At 34.1% G+C, this 23,861-nt stretch overlaps 1 long non-coding RNA gene and 1 pseudogene across 6 annotated transcripts; one reads left to right on the top strand and one right to left on the bottom strand.

Annotated features, from left to right (window-relative positions):
* The first annotated feature begins 17,076 nt into the window (after positions 1–17,076).
* Positions 17,077–20,266, top strand: LOC113326797. Of its 6 annotated transcripts, none has more exons than XR_003348550.1 (6): positions 17,084–18,485; positions 18,583–18,727; positions 18,838–18,914; positions 19,118–19,317; positions 19,438–19,604; positions 19,893–20,266. It is a non-coding gene; the product is annotated as an uncharacterized LOC113326797 (long non-coding RNA). The 6 variants fall into 6 exon arrangements; XR_003348551.1 differs by having other exon boundaries at positions 17,089–18,485; positions 18,583–18,647; XR_003348548.1 differs by having other exon boundaries at positions 17,077–17,472; positions 18,419–18,485; positions 18,583–19,317.
* Positions 20,267–23,417: 3,151 nt separating this feature from the next.
* On the bottom strand, positions 23,418–23,517 carry LOC113327455 (annotated as a pseudogene).
* Between the last annotated feature and the right edge of the window lie 344 nt (positions 23,518–23,861).

Here is a 23,861-nt window from a genome sequence, read left to right as displayed (position 1 = left end):
TTCAGGCGTTTTTCAATTAACTTGTGTGAATCGAAATTAGATCTTAGATTTACATTCATCTACTCTCTCTGATTGTATCAATGTAATTTTTTTTGAAGAATCTTGAATAAAATTTCCAGATATGTTCTTCATCAAATTCATCATAACTCTCAATTTCAAGTTGCGACCTAAAAATTGATTAGAGATTCGATATCAACGATTCATCATCTATTACCCGTAGATTTAATTTGAATTTTATTCGCTTTTAATTTTCGGTTTCATATGTTCTTGGTAGATATGAAATGGAAGTTGTTTTTGAATGATGCTAGGAAACGACATTTAGATGAAGTTTTTGTTGTTATTTACTAGGTGCTTCGATTTGATGAAATTTAGCAGTGGAAAACATGCCATATGTGAAGCACACATGTGCAAGAGGAGAAAGAACAATTCAATGAAATGAGATTTAGGTTTCTCTTAGAAACAACTTATGACATGATGAGAGACTCATGCTGCAGTGATAAGTTTTGGTGAATTATGGTTGGCCTTGGATCATTGCATGACTGTTCTTCTCATTTTCTACAGGGTTGGGAACCATTATTTCCAAGGAAGGGAATGAGTACTTTTCGGACCTTGGGAAGCATAAGAAGGATTTTATGTGGGTGGATGAACAGGATGGCGAGGCTATCAAAATGGCTTTTAGCAAAAAGAAGATTGAGGCCAGAAAGAGTTGGCTCAAACAATATGAGGTGATACATCAGTTGAACTCATGCGTAAACCTCACAGAGAACTCATTGTTTATGGCATGTCATCATAATTTATAGGTTGTATGCGAGATGACGAGTACCTGAGATTTCATTTACCTTTTAATTTCTTGTGCTTTTGGAGAATAAGTTTGTTACAATTCTAAGTTCAGAAGCTTGTCGTTATTTTTTTTTAAAATAAATATTTTCCACTGTAGGATACTGCATATAAATAGGTTCTTATTTATTCATATAGTGATAAGCCTGCGGCTTTCGTATTTACATTTACAGGAGGGTTCAGGGCCAAAAAGTAATTACATAAATAGGATAATTGTTGTTTACCTTCTAGTTACACAAGCTAAGTGGATGTGTAACTTCTAGTTACACAAGCTAAATAGATGTGTAATTTCTAGTTACACATGCTACTTAGATGTGTAAATTTTACTTACACAGACTGATTGAATGTGTAACTTCTGGTTACATGGATTTTACTTACATATAGTAATGGTTGTTACTGATTGAAAATGTTGCATTCTTTCTATTAAGGTTGCATTCTTTTCATTCTGAAACGTGCATATAATATGTGAATGATTGTATGATATGAAACGTGTATCTAATCGATAGTTGTTCATTGTGCTTTAATTGTCAGTTCATAGCTTTGTGATGGTGAAAGTTGTAGCCGATGGTGGTGCGGGTTGTGGTACTACTGGAGGTGTGGTGTGAGTTGTAGAGAAATAACTGGAGGTGTCATATTAATTTGTGGTGGTGGAATTGCAAAGTGTTGCAACTATTCTATTGAGTTTGTGATTCTAGGAGGTGTTGGTGGTGGAGGTGCAGCTTTTAGAGGAGGATATGGAGCCAATGGTGGTGCTGGAAAACATAAGTGTAGTCAAATTTTTTTAACTCCCATTAAACCATGAACTAATAATTTGTTTTCCAACGTGCTTTAAGTTACCTAGGCTTGAAAGTTCATTACAAATTTCAATATGACATATGCATTGATTAATGTTTGTGAAATGATCGGAAGAAGCTGCCTGTACAATAGATAATTAGTGACTGAAATTGTATATAGTTAAACTCAATTGCATGTGTAACTTATAGATGCAATTTTTTGTTTTGAGTAATTATAAGATTACACATGCATATGGATGTGTAACTTACAGATACACAATCTACATAGATGTGTAACTTCTGGTTACACATGCTAAATAGATGTGTAACTTCTACTTACACATACTGATTAAATATGTAAATTCTGGTTTTAGGGATTGAATTGAAATGATTTTTGGTCTGTTTTTTTGTTTTTGTTTTCATTGGATTGTTGAGATTAGTTTTTGTAGAAGAGATTGGACAGTTTTGATTATTGAACTGTGAATTTTCAATTATGTTTCTCAATTACTGTTCTGTTCAGGTTCTTTCATATTTTATTCTAATTTCAAACCAACCAATATATAAAAACTTGGCTTGTGTTACACTTCACGACAAAGAAAGAATTACTTGTCCATAACTGTTACTAGTTGAGGATCACAAATCAGTTTCCTGTGTACTGTCAAGAGAATTTAGAAGAGATGTATCATATTGTCCATCAAATTACAAGCATAGAAGAGATGATCCATCTTATTCATGTTACTCTTAAGTATGTGTTTCTTGTTTGAATAAGTACGGTTGCAATTTTGAATTGGATTAAAAAAAATAAAAAATAAAAGTTACAAGATTGTTTATATTGCATTTGAAGGCACTTGAATTAATGCTTTTGTTGTGCAGGCACTAGTACTCGCAGTAAACAGAGAAATATCTAGAGAAGTAAGGGAAAAGCTCGTATGCAAGGTATTGCATCACAATACTGGTGAGTATGTTTAAGACGGTATCATTTACATTTATTTTGGGATAGTATTCACATTTTCCGTAAGATCTTCCATGCAACATCTATCTACCTTCTTAGCAGAGAACCAGTATGCATGTGTAACTTCTGAGTACATAAGTCATGCAGAAGTGTAACTCCTAGTTACACATGTATCTGACTTGTGTAAATAAGATTTACACATGTATATAGCATGTTTAACTTGTAGTTACACTCCTAATAGTTTGTTTTGTCAAGGTTCTCATCTCCACCTTTGTATTATTCTGCCAGTATGGTTACTGTTTGAAGCTTTATTTTTTGTTGCTTAAAATGAGGCGTGTTTTTTTTCTTCCAAAGTATGTTGTTTGAAGATGTTGATAATCTTGTGCCTTTCAAGTGCAAGGTTCAGTTGTTTACTTGATGATGAGTTAACGAAAGTTGCTTCAAGTGATGAGGTCAGAGCTACTATTGTATATAAGATTAGCAGGGAGCGCATTGGCGAAGAAGTATATTAATTATTTGGTAATTTTTGAAACAAATGTGGTATGCTTCAAGGAATTTGTTGTCGCATGCTAAACCTTTGTGCAGATTGATCTAATTGATAAACAGACGAATTATTGTAAATAAAAATTAAAGTAATACATGTATTTTCTGTATATGTAGTTTTGATGTATAACTGATGCATATGGATGTGTAACTTGTAGATACACATATACATATAGCATGTGTAATAAAAAGTTAAACATGCATATGGATGTGTAACTTTTAGTAACACATGCCATACACATGTGTAACCGTTTCTTGCCATACGCATATGTGAGTCCACATATATATATGTACAAGTGTAACTTTGCGTTACACATGGCATAAGAATGTGTAACTTCTGGATACACATGCCATATGCATGTGTAACTTCTGTTTACACATTCACACTATACTTTAATAATTTTGGGCCTAGATTTAATAATTTTGGTCTTAAATTTAAATTTTATTTAACTTGGGGCTTGACAATATATAAAAGGGAATGGATGTCTTTTAATAACTTGTGCCTAGATTTAAACTTCTTTTAATCAAGGGCCTCATATTATGGGTTACCCATGGGTCGGGCCTTAGCCTAATTTTCCCAAAAGTGAATTTACAATACTGGTCTAAGTTTAACTCTATAAGCTCATTTTCCATTACATAATTAACCCATAATAATCCATTAAACCACATTATACCAAACTTATCTGTCACGATAATAATCCATTAAACCAATTATACCAAACTTATCTGTCATGGAATTACAGTATTGATGGGGAGGTCCAATTTTTTTTGCAGGTGACATGAATGCAGTCAGAGCTGATGAGGAAATAAATAGAGGTGAATGTAACAACAAGAACTTTACTTTTCTTAGTAATTTCGTTTACAATTAAGAACTGATTGATTTTCTTTTGGTTGGTGGTTCTTGTACTTGGTCTGATATGCATACATGTTCATTGTTATGCAGATTAGATAGATTTCTTCTTAGTGTGGATTTGGATTTACTCTTTCACGAAGCTATGCAAATTGCATTAGTGAGAGTAATTTCAGATCATAAGCCAATGATGATGGTTACGAAACCAGTGGTAGAGTAAGCCATATTTTAAGTTTTAAAATGGTTGGATTTTGCATAAAGATTTTATAAGGTTGCTGAATGGTGGGGTTTGATGGAGTATAGTGGTTAGGATAGCTTTATTTTCTTTAAAAAATTGCATGATCTTAAACATTTCTTAAGAAATTGGAGTAGGGAGGAGTTTGGTGGGGTGAAGCAAAGAAAGAAGCATCTTACGTACAAGATATAAGAGTACGACCAGAATGAAGAAATGGAGAAATTGTTAGACAATGATTTTGAAGATAAAATGAAGAGTTGTCTGGATTTGTGAAGTATAGAGGTGGTCGAGGCTAGAAAGAGGAATGAAAGAGCAAAACAAAATGAATTTAAATGGGGTGATTCTAACACTTCATATTTTCAAAGAATTGCTAGTGCAAGAAGAAAAAGAAATACAATTGTAAAGCTTGATATTGATGGTGAAGAATGCTTGGATCAAAACAGAATTAAATTGGAAATGAATGAGTTCTATTCTAATTTTTTTCGGAGGATAGTGATGTCGCCTTTACCTTTGATAACTTACAATTTCCAAAGATAAATGAGGATGGGATGAGGTGGATGGAAAGGAAATTCAGTGAAGAAGAAGTTTTTGAAGTGATCAAGAATTTTGGTTCATCCCTGGGACCAGATGGATTCTTAATGGAGTTTTATAGAAGCTATTGGCATATTATTAAGACTGAATTCATGAAGGTGATGGAGGAATTATACAGATAAGGAGGATTCTTGTTTGATCCCAAATACGGGTCTTGGGATTGGAGGCGGAATCGCTCCTTTCTTTCTTTGATCCCAAATAAGGAGGATTCTTGTTTTCCTAAGGATTTCTGTCCTTTGAGTTTGTTGAGTAGTGCTTATAAAGTGCTTTCTTAAGTATTATCTAACAGGTTAGAGACTCTAATTTCAAAGTTGGTTTATGATTTTCAAGAAGATTTTGTGAGGAACAAGCAAATATTGGATGGAGTTTTGATTGCAAAGAAAAAAAAGCTGGTGTGATATGTAAGATTGACATGGAGAAATTATTTGACAATGTAATTAAAATGGAAGACTTTGTGGTGCATTTTATAAAAGCATGGTTTTGGAAATAAGTGAATTGCATGGTTTTGGAAATAAGTAGATCACATGGATTAAATGGTGTTTATCTACATTTAATATATCAGTTTTGAAAAATGGAAGTTCTACAGAAAAATTTAAACCCACTAAGGGTCTTATGTTAGGTGATTCTTTGTCACCTTATCTTTTTTTGTTAGTGGTGGAGGTTTTATCCGAGCTGATTTGTGATGCATTCAACAGAGATATAATTCATGGGTTCCAAGTGGCTCCTGGTGGTATTGTTATTTCATATCTGCAATTTGCAGATGATACCTTGTTATTCATCAATGTTGAAGTGGATGAAATAATAAAAATGTTTCTCATTCTCTTTACTTTTGAAATGCTTACAGGTATGAAACTAAACTCGGAGAAAAGCTCCATTATTAGCTTAGGGGCAGATGACATTATTGATTCTCTTGCTGCGGGATTGGGTTGTAAAGTAGAAAAGTTCCATATAAAGTATCTTAGGTTACCGTTGGGCGCAACTTCAAGAAATATTTCTTCATGAGAAGAAGTTCTTAAGAGAATAGAAGTTAAACTGGCAACATGGAAGAAAAGGTTTCTAAATAAGGAAGGTAGATTATTGTTAATCAAAATTTGTTTAGATAGCTTGCCCATTTATTCCTTTCATTGATTCATATGCCAGCTAGCATTGAGATCAAGATGACAAGATTGATGAGAAACTTTTTGTGGGGCTATAATGAAGATAGAAGAAAGATGTGTTGGGTGGGTTGACCGAAGATTTGTAAATCAAAGAAGTTTGGCAGTTTGGGTGTGAAGAATCTAAGAATGACAAGTAATGCTTTGAAGGCAAAATGGATATGGAGATAGATTGTGAAAAAGAAGGCTTTATGGAGAAAAATTGTGCAAGAAAAATTCAAAAAAAAAAAATGATGCACAGTTAATGCCAAATGATGACTCTAAGCCACAAGGTACATGTATGTGGAAAAACGTTATCAAATCCACTTTTTTTTTCATAATCATTTGGATTTTCCGCTGAATAAGGGTAATATAATTGGATTTTGGTTAGATAAATGGACAACCAGTGGACCTCTCTACATTAGGTATCCAGCAATTTACAAAGGTAGCAATCAGAAATTTGCAATTGTTGCTGGGAGACTTACATGTATTGCTAGAAGGACTTTATCGATCTAATATTGAAAAATTGGAGTGGGATTTTTTGTGCAACGAACTGAGTCCGGTTTATGAGTTGTCTTCAGAAGAAGATAGTCTTAAATTGAACTGGGCTTCTCTGTGAATAATTGTTATGAAATGCAATTAGACACAAATGGGACGTGGATTACGACAAATATTTGTGGAAGAATTCAATACCACCTAAGAGCATTTTCTATGGGTAGTCTCCATTTGGAGACTAACTCGCTTAAACGAAGGACTACTGATTCATATGAGAGAGTGAAGCTGCTGTGGGCAAAATGAAAGGGAAACACTATACGGGTAATCATCCCCCATTTGTAGTTTTATTTTCAAAGTTTAATAATATAATAATAAATGGAGGGAAAACTTGTTGTTTAAAAAATGGAATTTAATCATACACGGGGGACAGTCCCCCGTGAGATAATAAGAATCAATGTAGACAGGGGATAGTCCCCCGTCAAAATAAAAAAAGCAATAAAAAAAAAGAAAATACTTAGACGGGGGACTTCCCCCGTCCACTTCAAAAGTTGCAATTTTTTTTACGGGGACAGTCCCCCGTCTAGTGTTACACTCCCAACCACTCGTCCATCTGAATGAGTGTATGGAAGGATTTGGGGGCAAAGTGGGTCGAAGCCTAATTTGTTCAAATTGGTAGTGCACACTTTCAAATGAAAGAGTGACACTACCCATAGGAATTGCTCTAAAGTAAGTTTTGTATTTCGGCCCTATTTTCACAATTTTTTGCCAAAATTTGTATGTTGAAAATCAGAGGCATCAACGTTCAGAATGAGTTGTGTGCTTATTGCAAGAAGGAACAAGATACTGCATACCACATTTTTCTTCATTGCACATATGCCGCGGAAATTTGGTCTTATTTTATTAAAACATTCACCATTTCTTGGGTTGTTTCAGTTGATATGAACAACAGTTTGAAGCTTGGAAGTATAATGCGCTAAAAGGAAGAAATATAGAGATTTGGTGGAAGTTGATTTATATAATTCCTTTGCATCTTTTGAAAGAAAAAAAAATAATAGAATGTTTGGGGGTAGAGCTAACGATTCTGAGGAAGTTATTATTGTCATAAAGTAGACACTAGCTAATTCGTTTTGGGATAAAGAGTATTTAAAGGCATTTCTATAAGCTAAATTATTTTTTATCGGGAAGCAATGCTTCATGTTTAAATGTGAATGATTAATTTTTAATATTTTACATATACATACATATATATATATATAGTATAACCTTGTTTTCTCAAGAAAAAAAAACACATTATACCAAAAAAGAAAAAAAATCGCAAAGAGAAAGAGCCATAAACGGAATCAATTCTGACCATTTGATATCATTTTCTTCTTATTTGATAAGAGATGTTCCAATAAAGAAGTACTTTGCCTATAATCTTGTATCCCAAGACAAACCAGGACACCTAAAATCTCTTAGATTAAGAATATATTCAAAGCGATACCATGTTGAATGATTGATGTGAATCGAAAATATTAAGCCACAATCCGGTCATGAAGATTTGATTAAATCTCCCGCAAAGCGAAGAAAAAATCTCTCCAAGTGGCGAAGAAATACGTCAAAAGACATCAAAACAATTGAAATCATGTTTTATGTCATTAACTATTGACCAAAACTTAAAAAAGAAAAAAAATCTTTCTCAGATCTGGCAAGAATTTGATGGAGGTTAGGTTTTTTTTCTTTCGAGAGAGAGAAGAATAAGAGTTTCAATTCATATTATACCAATTTTCTAACATCCCAGACGGGTTATTAAAAATTCCTTAAAGGATGTAGAATGAGTTTCCCATTAGAATTCTTTACTTACCATGTTCTTCATTGTTCTCGAGATCACACTCCAGCATCGATTTCATCTCTAAGCCAAGTGTCGGTTGACAACTCGAACTAAAGCTATAAATCTTTAATTTGTATTTTTATTTCTACTAATCAACAAAAAAAACTCTGAACGTTCCGTTTGTGCGGATTACATGTTTCAGTGTAGAAAAGCTTTCGGAATTTTAACCGAACAAATATGAATGATTAAACCATTTTTTCTTGGTTTTTGACCCCTCTTCGGATAGCACTACATAGTTTGTGCAAAGAAATAAATCTTTGTCTAGAGTAATATTAGGTTCAACAATATTTCTAGGAGTGAGAGTGGAAAATTTTTCTGGAAAGCCTGTGTAGAAGCTGTGATTTTTAATTTGGTATGGGTAAGAATATACAAGTATTGATCGAGAACCATTGGATATCTAGTCATATCGGTAGAGTCTCGGCCGTTCGGTTAAGTGAAACCCACAAACTGTCGTGCTTCAAGTTACACAAATTAAAAAAAAAACTGACATAATTCAAAACAAATTAACAATAGAAAGTATAAGTTAAATATTAATATTACTTAATATATATAAACAAATACATCCCATTCTTCCAAACTTGAACCAAAGATTCCCTTTCAGAAATTCTTTTAACGTGTCATATAACTTGGTCTCTGAATATAATTAGTCATATGTGCAGAGTTCATTGCACGTAGTCCTCTGTGTTGTCGAATCTCATTCCTCAAATCCTTATCAACGTGGTTAGTCCAGTACTTAATACGTCGAGTTTCCACTTACCATGTTATGAATAATTGTACAAGTGAACATGGTCTTATGCATTTCATGAGCACCCAAACCACCGTACGATCCATAAATGACACTGGACTTCTGTTTCAGAATTTCAAAATCATGTTCCACATCTTTCCTCTAATCGATTTTGGCTGTTTAAAGAAAAAAAAAGACCCAACAAGTCGCGTGCCCTGGAGGGGATGACGGTAAGCTCGAACTAAGGATGACCACTTTTGATTTATTTTATCTGCAAGATAGTACTGATAAGTGTATTGGTTATTGTTAGCTATGAAACTTACTTGGTCGTAAATTCTATACTTTTGATCTTCAAACATTGTGTAAAATATTTGTGTTATTTTGTGAACACAAAAAGCCAAAAAAAAAAAAAATGTCATATCTGAAAATCATAAGTAGCGGCATCTTTCGAAAGAACATTTGATATTAGATATTGATTTTTATATTGAAGGACCCAATATGTAGCGCTCTTCCATAAACAATGTATGCAGTCAAGACTAATTATCATTTCTGGAAAGCCCGTACCATGTTTTCGCTTTAATATTTATTTAACGTCTTCCTTGTTTGTTTTTCATAAATACGTTGAACCAAAATGATAAATCATCGTTTTGCAAAAAATGAAAGATGCATGTATGAGGTTGTTTTGCCCGTACAAAGGTATTCATCATTCGAATCCGCAGGTTTCCCATAACCTAAAACCTTAAGCCGAAAGTAAGCTTTTGTTCTGGACTATGGCCTATAATATTAAGTGCATCATGTAAATTAATAATTAGAGTTATTTAGGCTTTTGTACTCATGTTTTGACCAAAACCTGGGTTTGGTCTAACATTTGTCCAGCCTTTGCGTTTGATCTAAAGACCAGCATTGACCCGCCTTGACTCGATTAGATGTTGACTTCAGTTTAATAATTATTAAAAAGTTTAAATAAAATATAATTAATATTCTAATTTGCTTCTATACCTTTTCACTTATATCAGTTCTAGAGAACCGACAGCCTAATCCTTTACCTCATTCAAAGCAACAACAACAATAACTCCAATTTCATTCACAGTTGTAATCTTGTTTTAACTCTACCAATTTTTCCTGCAATTTCAATTCAACCACATACCCAGAAATCCATTATGTATCTCTTCCTGCAATTTAGCATCAACTCAGCTCCATTCTTTCTATAACTCACAAGAACTCTAGACAAACTCCTCAATCGACAGAAACAACATACAACCCTTGTAAATATTCATTAGAACTGTGACAACATCATATACACTAACTCTTCTTCATGTCATTGTTCCCATCACCAGAAATTGCAGCTGCAATATCCACTTTACTAACTCCATTATTCTGCACCACCAACAACAACTTCATCTCCTGAAATTGCTTCAACTTCAGCTGCATCACCATCTCTCTTCTTCATCATCTTGGAAACAACCCATTTAGTCATCAAGCAACAACAACAATTCAATTGAACCCACCAGAGACTCAAGGCTCAACTCTTTATCTGTTTTCACTTCTGCCAAATACCACTGCACCCATGACAATCACCAGCAACCACTACACTAAAACCAGGATTTTGTAACAGTGCAACCTGTCACAGTTTATTTTTCAGTCACAGATACACCTGTGATAAGTCCTGCAACAGTTATAGATGTTATTAAATTTTGTATTCGTGATAATAATTAGGAATATTAAATTCTTTTATTAGTCACAATAATATTTGTTGACAATTTTACAGACAATCACAATTATAATTCAAAGTGATGATTCCACCCAAATATTTCACCACATCTAAAACAACCCCAAAATTATAACACTTTGAATTTTACTTGTCACTAATTTTCCCACATTTGTACAAACTAACAATTATATTTCATTTTTATAAATCAAAATACAATTTTTTTTTCTTTTTAATTTTCTTAATATTAGAAAACAGGATCAAGACCAAGTCAACAAGTCATGACTTTATAGAAATTTGACTTTGACATATCTGCTTCTTCCGAAGACGATGAAAATTACCAGACTACCCTTATCGGAATAAGTGCAATAAAAATTCTGAAGATTGTGAAAATGACCAGACTACCCGTATCCGAAATAAGTAAAGTAAATATTACAGACTGTTAAAATGACCATATTACCCTTGATGGAAAAATGCAACAAAATATTATGCAGACTGTGAAAATGACCAGACTACCCTTATCAAAAATAAGTGAAGTAAATATTACAGACTGTGAAAATGACCATATTACCCTTAATGAAAATTAGTGCAACAAATATTATGGAAACTGTGAAAATGACCATACTACCCTTATCGGAGATAAGTAAAGTAAATATTACAGACTGTGAAAATAACCATACAACCCTTATAAGAAATAAGTAAAAAAAATATTACAGACTGTGAAAATGATCATTTTACCCTTACTGGAAATAAGTGCAATAAATATTATGGAGACTGTGAAAATGACCGACTACCCTTATCGGAAATAAGTAAAGGAAATATTACACATTTCGAAACGACCATATTACCCTTACTGTGAAAATGACCATATTACCCTTACTAGAAATAAGTGCAATAAATATCATGGAGACTATGAAAATGACTATATTACCTTTACTAGAAATAAGTGCAATAAATATCATGGAGACTATGAAAATAACCAAACTACCCTTATCAAAAATAAGTAAAGTAAAAATTACATACTATAAAAATGACTATTTTACCCTTACTAGAAATAAGTGTAACAAATATTCTGGAGACTATGAAAATGACCAGACTACCCTTATCAGAAATAAGTAAAGCAAATATTATAACCTGTGAATATGACCATATTACCCTTACTGGAAATAAATGCAATAAATATCATGGAGATTATGAAAATGACCAAACTACCCTTATCAAAAATAAGTAAAGTAAATATTATAGACTATGAAAATGACCACTTTACCTTTATTGGAAACATATGCAATAAATATTATGGAGATTGTGAAAATGACCAGACTACCCTTATTGGAAATAAGTAAAGTAAAAATTACTTACTGTGAAAATGACCATATTACCCTTATTGGAAATTAGTGCAATAAATATTATTGAGGGTGTGAAAATGACTAGACTATCCTTATTAAAAATAAGTAAAGTTAATATTTCAGACTGTGAAAATGACCATATTACCCTTACTAGAAATTAATGCAATAAACATCATGGAGACTATAAAATGACTAAACTGCCCTTATCAGAAATAAGTCAAGTAAATATTATAGCCTGTGAAAATGACCATTTTACCCTTACTGAAAATAAGGTTAATAAATGTTATGGAGACTGTGAAAATGACCAAACTACCCTTATCGGAAATAAGTAAAGTAAATATTGCAAACTATGAAAATGACCATATTACGCTTAATGGAAACTAGTGCAAAAAATATTATGGAGACTGTGAAGATGACCATACTATCCTTATCGGAAATAAGTAAAGTATATATTACAAACTATGAAAATGACCATGTTACCATTAATGGAAATTAGTGCAATACTTTGAAATGACCGGACTACCCTTATTAAAAATAAGTAAAGTTAATATTTCAGACTGTGAAAATGACCATATTACCCTTACTAGAAATTATTGCAACAAATATCATGGAGACTATAAAATTACTGAACTGCCCTTATCAAAAATAAGTAAAGTAAATATTATAGTCTGTGAAAGTGAGCATTTTATCTTAGTGGAAATAAGTGCAACAAATGTTATGGAGACTGTGAAAATGACCAGGATACCCTTATCGGAAATAAGTAAAGTAAATATTACAACTATGAAAATGACCATATTACCCTTAATGGAAATTAGTGCAATAAATATTATGGAGACTGTGAAAATGACTAGACTATCCTTATCGTATATAAGTAAATTAAATATTACAGATTGTGAAAATGACCATATTACCCTTATTGGAAATAACTGCAGTAAATATTATGGAGACTGTGAAAATGACCATTTTACCCTTACGACCGTAAGGGTAAAATGATCATCTGCACAGTCTATAATATTTACTTAACTTATTTCCGATAAGTGTAGTATGGTCATTTTCTTTGTCACCATGATATTTATTGCACTAATTTCTAGTAAGGGTAATTTGGTCATTTTCACGGTCAGTGATATTTACTTTACTTATTTCCGATAAGTGTAGTCTGGTCATTTTCACATTCTCCATAACATTTATTGCACTTATTTCCCCTAAGGGTAAAATGGTCATTTTCACGGACTGTAATATTTACTTTACTCATATCCGAAAAGGGTGATCTGGTCATTTTCACAGTCTCCATAATATTTATTGCACTTAGTTCCAGTAAGGGTATTATGGTCATTTTAACTGTCTATAATATTGACTTTACTTATTTCCGATAAGGATAGTCTGGTCATTTTGACAGTCTCCATAATATTTATTGCACTTATTTCCAGTAAGGGTAAAATAGTCATTTTCACAATCTGTAATATTTACTTTACTTATTTTTGATAAGGGTAGTCTGGTTGTTTTCACAGTTACCGTAATATTTATTTCACTAATTTCCAGTAAGGGTAGTATGGTCATTTTCACCGTCTGTGTGATATTTATTTCAGTTATTTCCAATAAGGGTAGTTTGATCATTTTAACAGTCTCCATAACATTTATTGCACTTATTTCCACTTAGGATACAATGGTCATTTTAGCAGACTGTAGTATTTACTTTACTCATATTCGATAAGGGTGGTCTGGTCATTTTCACAGTCTCCATAAAATTTATTCCACTTATTTCCAGTAAGGGTAGTATGGTCATTTTCACTGTCTGTAATATTCCCTTTACTTATTTCTGATAAGGATAGTCAGGTTTTTGACAGTCTCCATAATATTTATTGCACTTATTTCCAATAAGGGTAAAATGGTCATTTTCACAGTCTGTAATATTTACTTTACTTATTTTTGATAAGGGTAGTTTGGTTATTTTCACAGTCTCCATAATATTTATTTCACTAATTTCCAGTAAGGGTAGTATAGTCATTTTCACCGTCTATGTGATATTTATTGCACTTATTTCCAATAAGGATAGTTTGGTCATTTTGACAGTCTCCATAATATTTATTGCAATTACTTCCAGTAAGGGTAAAATAGTCATTTTCACAGTCTATAATATTTACTTTAATTATTTTTGTTAAGGGTAGTTTGGTCATTTTCACAGTCTTTGTGATATTTATTGACTTATATCTAGTAAGGGTAATATGGTCATTTTCACAAGCTGTAATATTTACTTTACTTATTTCCGATAAGGGTAGTATGGTCATTTTAACTGTCTCCATGATATTTATTGCACTAATTCCTAGTAAGGGTAATATGATCATTTTTACTGTCTGTGTGATATTTATTGCACTTATTTCTAGTAAGGGTAATATGGTCATTTTCACAATCTTAAGTTCATCCGAACGAGAACTCAGGTCTAACTCTAGCAATACTTGAACCTGTGATTTTCCAATCTGATATATTTCGTCTTCAGTTCATCCGAACGAGAAACTCAGGTCTAACTCTAGCAATCTTTGAACCTGTGATGTTCGAATCTGATATATTTCGTCTTCATTTCAATCGAACGAGAAACTCAGGTCTAACTCTAGTAATCTTTGAACCTTTGATGTTCGAATCTGATATATTTCGTCTTCAGTTCATCCGAACGGGAAACTCAGGTCTAATTCTAGTAATCTTTGAACCTGTGACGTTCGAATCTGATATATTTCGACTTCAGTTCATCCGAACGAGAAACTCAGGTCTAACTCAAGGAATCTTTGAACCTGTGATGTTTGAATCTGATATATTTCGTCTTCAGTTCATCCGAACGAGAAACTCAGGTCCAACTTTAGTAATCTTTGAACCTGTGATGTTCAATTATGATATATCTTGTCTCCAGTTCATCCGAACGAGAAATCAGATCTAACTCTAGTAATCTTTGAACCTGTGATGTTCGATTCTGATATATTTAATCTTTAGTTCATCCAAGTTAGAAACTCTGGTCTAATTCTAGTAATCTTTGAACCTGGAAGTTCATATTTAACACATGGCAAGAAGCTGACCATCAAATATTTGTGGACCCATTAAATTGATTTCGTGGTAATTATCGTCTAGCTCTACCACACTATAAACCAATTATAGCAAAATTGTGTCCCTCTATCTCATTGTTTAGTTAGTCGAGGAAACTATTCTATACATGGTTAGAAGAGAGAGAAAGTCACTTAGTCTTATCTCTTATTCTCTTTCTCCTCCGCCTCTCACCCTCTCACTTTTCGCTGCAAGAACGTGAAACCCCAATTCATATCATTCTGTTCTATGTTTATCTTACATCTTCTACTATTTCTGTTTTATTCCTTTTACGCATCGGCTGCGAGAGTTTATCTATGATCTGATTGTTACTCATACTAGAAGCCTAAATATGCTTTCAGAGTTTAAATCTATGAGTATTATTAGTCTCCACATCAGAACAAGACCCTAATCTTAATTTCGTAGTCTTTATCTCCAGATATTTCATTACTGATTTTTTTTTATCTTTTATTGATTTTGTTTGGATCTGGTTTTGTGAATAGAAGGTTTCAAATTTCATGAGTTAAGATTTCAGTTTATTTTCTTTATTTGTTCTATCAAATTTAGGATTAACAGGTTTCCTTTCAAATGGTTGGGAAATTGGGTTTGTCTGCTATTTTTTCGATTGAAGTCTTAATTTTGAAAAAGTTTTCTTATTCATTTTTTGGGTTTAAGTCATATATTTATTTATGGAAGTGATAGCTAGAGGTAGAGCTGGCAAATCAGCCAAAATTCCGCGGGTTGACCTGCACAGCCCGTAAAAAATCTGCGCCCGTCCCGGCTGGGTCCTAAACAAGCTAGGCGCGGATTGAAGAAATAGGGGCTTGTGAGGCCCGTAAATTCGCGGGGTTAAACCTGTCAACCCGTATGCTCCTAATAATTTCCAGCGTATGATTACTATATTTAATCTCGTTCGTTCGTTTATGATATAAAATCTAAAAAAACCCTAGAAGAATTCATTTTCTTTCTTTCTTCTCCACTTTACCCTCTGCAGTCTGTGCGCCTCCTAGCACCATCTCCATCTTCTTTTTTCTTTCTTCTCTGCGTCTGTTCTTCTTTGCATGTGTAAATTGAAGCTTAACAATAATGGATTTAAACTCAAGTAACTGATGTGGGGATTTTCTTCTTCATTTTTCTTCTTTCTGTTTTTGGGTTGAGTTGTAGTCGGCTAACTGATGTGGGTTCTGAGATGGAGATTGGCGGTGGGTTTTAAAATTAGAATATGAAAAAGAAGATTATTATACTAATAGTTGGGGTTAATTTCAGTGAGAACTGGAATTGAGAAATCCAGAAGAATTTAGGGCTTCAATTAGGGCTGCACATGGGTGGGTATGGGCGGGTATAAGCCAAAACCAACCTCGCACCCACAGACTGCGGGTTTTTTTTTCATAACCAACCCCGCACCCACAAACAGCGGGCGGGTTTTGTTACCCGCCCGTTACGGGTTGGCGGGTATGGGTTTAAACGGGTTTAAACCCGCTTTATATTCAAGTATTTAGAGTAACTTATATTCTCCTTGATTAAGTGAGAAAAAAAAAATCAAAACCCCCAAAATATTCATATCTAGGAAGTTCACAGATGAAGATTAAGTGTTGAATCTGTTGATTTTTCGATTGTTGTCGATTTCTGGTGAAGATTCGAAGTTGTTGTTGTCGATTTCTGGTGAAGATTTCTGGTAATTGTCGTTCGTAGGTGAAGAAGAAGAACTGAGGAGGAAGAAGAGGAGAGGCCGAACAGAGAGAAGAGTGTAGAAAGTGAATGAGGGTTATCAGTTATCCTATCTACTAGTATTAGGGTTTCATAATGGACGATTAGGATTAGTTTTATCTAATGGTATATAATCTGCGGGTTTTTTGGGCGGGTATGGGCGGGTATTAGCTTAAACCAACCTCGCACCCACAGACAACGGTTTTTTTTTTTCATAACCAACCCCGCACCCACAACGGGCGGGTATGGTTAAAAACCCACGGATTTAGCGGGTACGGGTGGGTTTGGGTATCGTGGGTGGATCTTGTGCAGCCCTAGCTTCAATGGAATTAAGGTTTTATGAAATTGAGAAGAGAATTGAGTTAATGGTAGAAGAAGGAGACTAGGGTTGTGATTCAATTTTTAGTTATTAGGTTAAGATGTATGATATTTTTTGTTCTTTTTTTTGTTCAATCAAAAATGCAGAGAGGTAGAGCCTTGTTTTCGCCCCTTGTATATCTAATGTTAGGACTTAGGAACATCTTGTTCTGTAGATGTTGGTTTTGTTTCATGGTATAATTCCATTTATCAATTTAGGGTTTCAGTTTCTTTATTTGCTTTGCGGTGTATACTTAACACCACTGCCATCAACAGCTTCTAAAGGTAAATTAATCTTACACGTTAAACGGAAATTTGTGATCTATTAGGATTAGGTTTTGTAAGGTCTTGGACTGTCCAGTTTAGGTTTATTTATTTATTTCTCTTCCATTGATTTTTGATTTATTTCCTCTGTTTTGTGTTTGGCTTAACTTGGATTTGTATTTGTACTTGGTTTGTTTTATTGTTTAGATGCTTGTTTAATTTAAGTTCTTCTGAGGTAAGGTTTAACCCAGGTTGTCTTGGGATTGAACCTCTGTTCTTTCTCCCCAAATCTTATGTTGATGTTGTTGTTATCCCCTGTATGATGGATGTTGATAAAAAAAAAAATTCCTATCATTGGCATATGTGCTACTAGTTTTGGTTATTATGATGTTGGTATTACTACACAAGAGAATTTTCATTGGCATATGTACAAGAACATTTTCATTTTATGCACATAAAGTGTTTGTCCTAGTGCCTCTATAAATTAATCTATATGCTTGCAGCCTATACCAAATGATTGTTGTGAACAAATCTTATTGAAGTTATTGGTGACGTTCTCATATACGTCACTTGGGATCAAGTGAGATTGGATTAGTTGTAAATGAAAGTCACTAATTAGAAGGGCTTGCACCTATTTAGGAACATTGAAAATTAAGGGAAGTATAAAAACGAGTCTTACCGCAGTCGTTTATGTATTTTGTTGATTTTTTCTTAAAGGGGTTTCCTTCTTTTTTAGTTTACTGTTTTCTGGTTTTTCCCTTAGGAAATTTACGTTTTGTATTCCTTCTTGGTAAGATAAAGTGATGGTCACAAATATTTGTAGTTCTATATTTTACTTCGAACTTTAGATTACTTTCAGTCCGTATTTTTTGTGTCCTGTGTTCACTTATAGTTTTCAGCTCTTCTTGAACTTCCATATTTTTTTAGCCTGTTTGTATATACTAACATTGGTATCTGTAAGTGTCAGATCCATGTTATATCGAGCTTTTGGACATGTTATTTTCAACAGTCCAATTTTTGTTGTTGTGACTGAGGTTAGCTTCAGAAACTTCGAAACTTATGATTGTGATTTTGTAGGCAGTGTGTTCTTTATAATCATTCTGAACTTGTCATTTTTCTATTTCATTGCAGGTCATTTCTGCATTGTTGGATTGTTTGTCCTTGTTGAGCTTGGATGAGCGAGATAAAGATCTGATGTATAGCTTCTTGCTCGTCTTATCAGGGATTATAATGGATGAAAAAGATGAGATTTTTGTATCATCTGTGTGTATATCATGTGTGTCTTGATTCATAATTAGTTATAGAGTTTCCTAAGTATTTCAATCAGCTTGTGTGCATTTTGCATAATGATAAGTGCATTGTTTGTTCTAATTTTTACTCACACAGGGAAAGAAGCCGTATCAGAGAATGCATCCATCATTATAAATCGCCTTATTGGACTAATTACATTCCTCCCTATGATGGTATAACTTGTTGTGGATCTATAATTCAAACACATACCTATATTTCTAAAGTAGTCTTGCTTTTTGCAATTTTCTTCTCTACAAATATCATGCATTTTTCCTATTTTCTTTTTGGACAAATATAACTACTCTCTACTCTACACTCTTGGTCATGTTCTAGCTTGTTAAGGAGACAACAATTCAATGTCTTTTTGCCATGTCAGGGCTCCCCCACACAAGGAATTATCCCATGAGACCACAGGTTGATATGATTACAGCTCAAGACTTGTAATATAGTGATTTTCTATCACCCAAAATGTATAATACAATGAAATTTCGTTCGGGTAATGAAAGCAATTACAAGTGCTTTTGATGATCCCAAGAGGGTAGTTCATCAAGAAGCTGCTAGGTGTCGTCATGCATGGTAAGATTTTATAGTCCTTGTTTATTTTATTTTATTTTATTTTTCCCGAATCCTAATGATGTATGAGCTTGTATGTTGTTAATCCTTAGTGCTGTTAACGACTATTAGACTGATATGTAGGGCATCTCTCGCATCAGGAAGTACTTGTTATTGAAGAACATATCTACAACATTTGTACATAGCAAAGTCCTCGCTGATAGACATATCCACAGTAGATAAAGAGGATAACAAGAAGTGAATTATGGAGGATCGAGTGACATTTAATTACTGGCTCATGAACATCATAGGTAAGTCTCATCTCTGTCTTTGAGCTCTTGATAATTCTGTTTGTGTAATTTTATGTCAGATATACTTTAATGAATGAAGATATGTTTCTTCTTGCTATATGTTTTAAAGCAATTTGGAACGATTTTCTTGTGTTATGTTTCATTTACGGAAAACATATGTTCCATCTATTTTTAAAGACATGACTGAAGCTTCAGGAGTTAATCCTGTCAATTTCACCAGTAGTATTTCAGAATTCTGTTGTTTGCGTCATTAACTAATATCTGTGCTCAAATTTTATTGTTGGACAGGTCAGGAGTACTAGTGCTGAAACTGGTGAAGCTAAAGAGAAAACTAGGTGTTACTGTTCTTGATCTTGGTTGTGCTCTTCATGTATTTCTACTCCAAATCTTAGGTGTTTGAGCTTTGGAGTTGTGCATCCAGCTGCTTAAGTAGATAGATACATTTGTCATGCCTGTATAACCTATATTCTTGTACCAACTACGCAGCTGGAGAGGATTTTTTTTTTGGTCCGAGAGTACTTGAATAAGATTAAATTGTTTTTCGGTAGATTTCATAATGAATAGAAGTATTCCTTTGTATTTGTGTTTCCGTAAGGAATGTATGGATGGTAGAATCTGGATAGTTTGCAAATTGAGATTGTGTAATAACGAATGAATGTGGATAGCTTGCGAATTGAGATTGTGGTTGTATTTCAGGCCTGTAAACTGAAAGTGCATGTCTATGATAATGACCCGTATTGCAGGCCTGTAAACTGGAATCCCAGGTCCGTTATAATGGATCAGGACTATCCAATTTTTTAACTAGTAATTTGAAGAATTGTCACGGAAATAATTGTTACAAAAAGTGTTAGTTAAAAAGAACACATGTCATCATATGAGTGCTGATACAGGAGGATGACACGTGTTACTAAAAGCACACGGAGGACACTTGCTATTCGGACCCCCGGCTTGGATAAGGGGCACCACCAGGACACCCTTAAGGCAGCTGCTAAAGGCACCCCTACTCTGGATAGGGGGCGTCCTTTCTTCTTCACCGTTTCAAATCCAGAAAATTGGCGGGAAATATTTGGCGGTTTTGGCAATCGTGATTTGGAGGAGTTTGAGGTCGATTAAACCTCTGATTTTCATAGGATAGACTCCTTATGGGTCTAGGAATCTGATATGGGTGTTGAAATCGATTAGACTGGGCTCAATCTACGGATTTTTATCACAACAGAAAATATGGAAAGTCACGTGTGTGACCTGTTTTAGGGAATTTTAGAGAGATTAAAGTGATGTAAACCTTCCCAAAGATTTGTATCTATCTAAGGAAGAGTTTAGAATAAAAAGGAAAGCTCAGAAACGCGTAGAAATTCTAAAACAAGAAATTGCCGCAACTTTGCCGTGAAAAGAAGGAAAGAGATTTTGGAAGATTTGGGAGAGATTTAATCGGTATTTTTGATATAAATAGATTGCTTGGGTCATATAGAAGGGGTGTCGAGAGTTTGGGGACCTGAGGAGAGCCAGAGAAAAAGAAATCAGAGTTTTATCAAACTCTGTTTCTGCTGCTGCTGCCGCTGAAGAGGAAGAACACGAAGAACATTGACGCACAAGCAACTGTCGTTGTTCAACAGCAGAAGATAAGTAATGTTTATATACAACAATAATCATTGTTCCTCTTTGTACCAGAGATCTGTAACACTTTTACGCTGTTGTAAATCAGCTGCTTTACACCTTTCACTCTTTTAATCAACTTTTGAGCAACAAACATGTATTTTGAGCAAGTGATTAATATGAGGAGCTAAACCCTTTTGCTGAGGCGACTGATGAAGCCATTTTCCCAATTACTATGTGGTAATTTCTATTTAATTAATTTTTACAATATCTTTTATGATTATTTGCACTGAACTGAAATTGAATATATGATTCTAATTAAGTGGTTGTGTTCTCAATTGACGGGTCATGCTTAGGTTAGTCTTTTGATGGTCCGTGCTTTCGATTTACAACTATTGTTTTGAGAATTTACTTGTCTAGGTGAAATTATTAGAATCACTTTAAACGTAAAGAGTTGCATAAATATTGATTAGATTAAATCACATAGAAATTGGAGATTGGTGGAATCCGAGTCTCAGTGCTTTTAAAATCTTGAAAACAACTTCATCTTGAGTTTTTATTTTAAGTCTTAAACAAATGTTCACAAGTATTTGAACGAACTTCTACTTACCATTTGAAAAAATACATCAATTTTTGGCGCCGCCGACGCGGATTTGTATTTAGATTTGTTTTAGGTTTATTTTTATTTTTATTATTTTTTGTTCTTTTTTACGCGTTTTGGTATTTTTCGATTCTTTTCATATTTGGAGCGAAGCTACAAGGAAAGAAAAATTGCTATAAAAGGAAAGCATCGCCAAAGAAGGAAAGAAAAGAGGAATCCGAAAGGAGTGAAGAAGAAAATTTTGTACATAGTTATTTTGTTTTATTTTTAGAAACTGTATTAGGGTTTATTTATTATTCTTGTAATTTTCTTTTCTTTTTTGACTTTATGGACAATTTGGACATTCTTGGACATTAATTTTAAACCCTACAGAAGGGTAGTATTAAATATCAACTGTTTGCAGAGAAGGAGGACAATTACGATATTGTCTCTACACCTTGGGTTCGTACACTGACATAGGAGTCAGTGGCCCGAGTCGACTACAACCGATTCATCCCCCGTCTGGAACGGGAGGTAAGATTCTAAACACTCGCGAATCCCCTGTCAGCGAGTTACTGGACTCCTTCGTATGCATATATGTTGAGGACTGAATACGGACATTTATTTCTCTAGTAAAGGGAAAGTCCTAGCCATACAAGATAAGAGTTCGGATTTCATCACCGTTCTCTTCTTGCCCGCTTTAGGAACACGTAACCTACGCGAACCTAAGCCTAAAATTTTGACTAGAACGAGACCGATAGGGTAACGAGCTTAACAAGAAAGTCATTCGAAAAATATTGGTTACTCTTTTAAGCATACTTCGAAGTTCTTGACTTTTTCTGTAAGTTGAACGCGTGACTGCGCCGCTTGTAATACCGGTGAAGCCTTGGGTATCAAAGCTCCACCGAGCTTCCCTCGCCTCTATTCAACTTATTTTAACTCGGATTGATTCCAGAGGGGTTTGCTTAAATTGTAACGAATTCCCTTTCGAAGGATTAGAAGCTGGTCTAGAAACAATCTAAGTGGAGACATCATGCTTTTTGTTTGCTAGAAATCAATAGGTTTGATTTGGTTAAGTCAGCCTTGTTTTGTGATTGAATAGAATCCCCTTCCTTATTCTTTTGCATGCCTGAACGTAAAAGAGACACCCTAGGTAGAGAAACCTAGTAGTTCTAAACGTCTCGATTACCTCAATTTAGAAAGTACGATTTTTGAAGAGTCCGTTTTTGAACGTCCGCTTAAGGAGACAATCCCTAATATTCCGATAGTGCCAGAAATGGAAACTTTAAAAGCTTTGTTGAATCCGACTAGGACTACTCGTCCTTCATGTATTAAGTTAGCTGAAACGGAGGCAACCTATGAACTGAAACCTGGGACCTTACAGATGCTCCCAATCTTTTTAGGGAAAGAGAATGCAAACCCCTATTACCATGTTAGGGATTTTGAGGAAATTTGTAGTACTCTAAGAATTAGAGGCTTAGATGATGATGCTTTGAAACTTAGGTTCTTCCCATTTTCCCTGAAAGATAAGGCCAAGTCGTGGCTATATAGTTTGGACTCCGAGTCAATCGAGACATATGAACAACTTACATCTGCCTTTTTCAATAAGTTTTTCCCTAGGCACAAAACATCGTCTATTAGGACGCAAATATGCACATTTTCACAACAAGAGGGAGAATCTTTATATAGGTATTTGGAAAGGTTCAATGATTTATTATCCCAGTGTCCTCATCATGGTTTAGAAAAGGTTAGGCTAGTTCAGATCCTTTATGAGGGTTTAGATTATTCCACAACGACCATGGTTGAGTCTCTATGCACTGGTGGATTTGAAAACCAAACTGTTGATGCAGCGATGGAATTTTTGAATGAAATCGCCGAAAAAACCCAGCAATGGGAAAATAGTAAGGCACCTCAGAAAACAATTCTCCTAGGTAGAGGAAACGTTAATAAGGTAGAAGGCTATGAATCAGATGCCAAAATTGCAGCGATAGCAAAAAGGTTAGAAGCCTTAGAATTGGGTCATACTATTAGTAGAATAGAGCCTTTTTCGGAAGGCCAAGCTATGGAAGAGCAAGTCAATGCTC

This window comes from Papaver somniferum, unplaced genomic scaffold (genome assembly GCF_003573695.1).
Source record: "Papaver somniferum cultivar HN1 unplaced genomic scaffold, ASM357369v1 unplaced-scaffold_10, whole genome shotgun sequence".
Lineage (NCBI taxonomy): Eukaryota > Viridiplantae > Streptophyta > Magnoliopsida > Ranunculales > Papaveraceae > Papaver > Papaver somniferum.
Note: the sequence above shows the minus strand (reverse complement) of the source record. Positions and strands in the feature narration are given on the sequence as shown.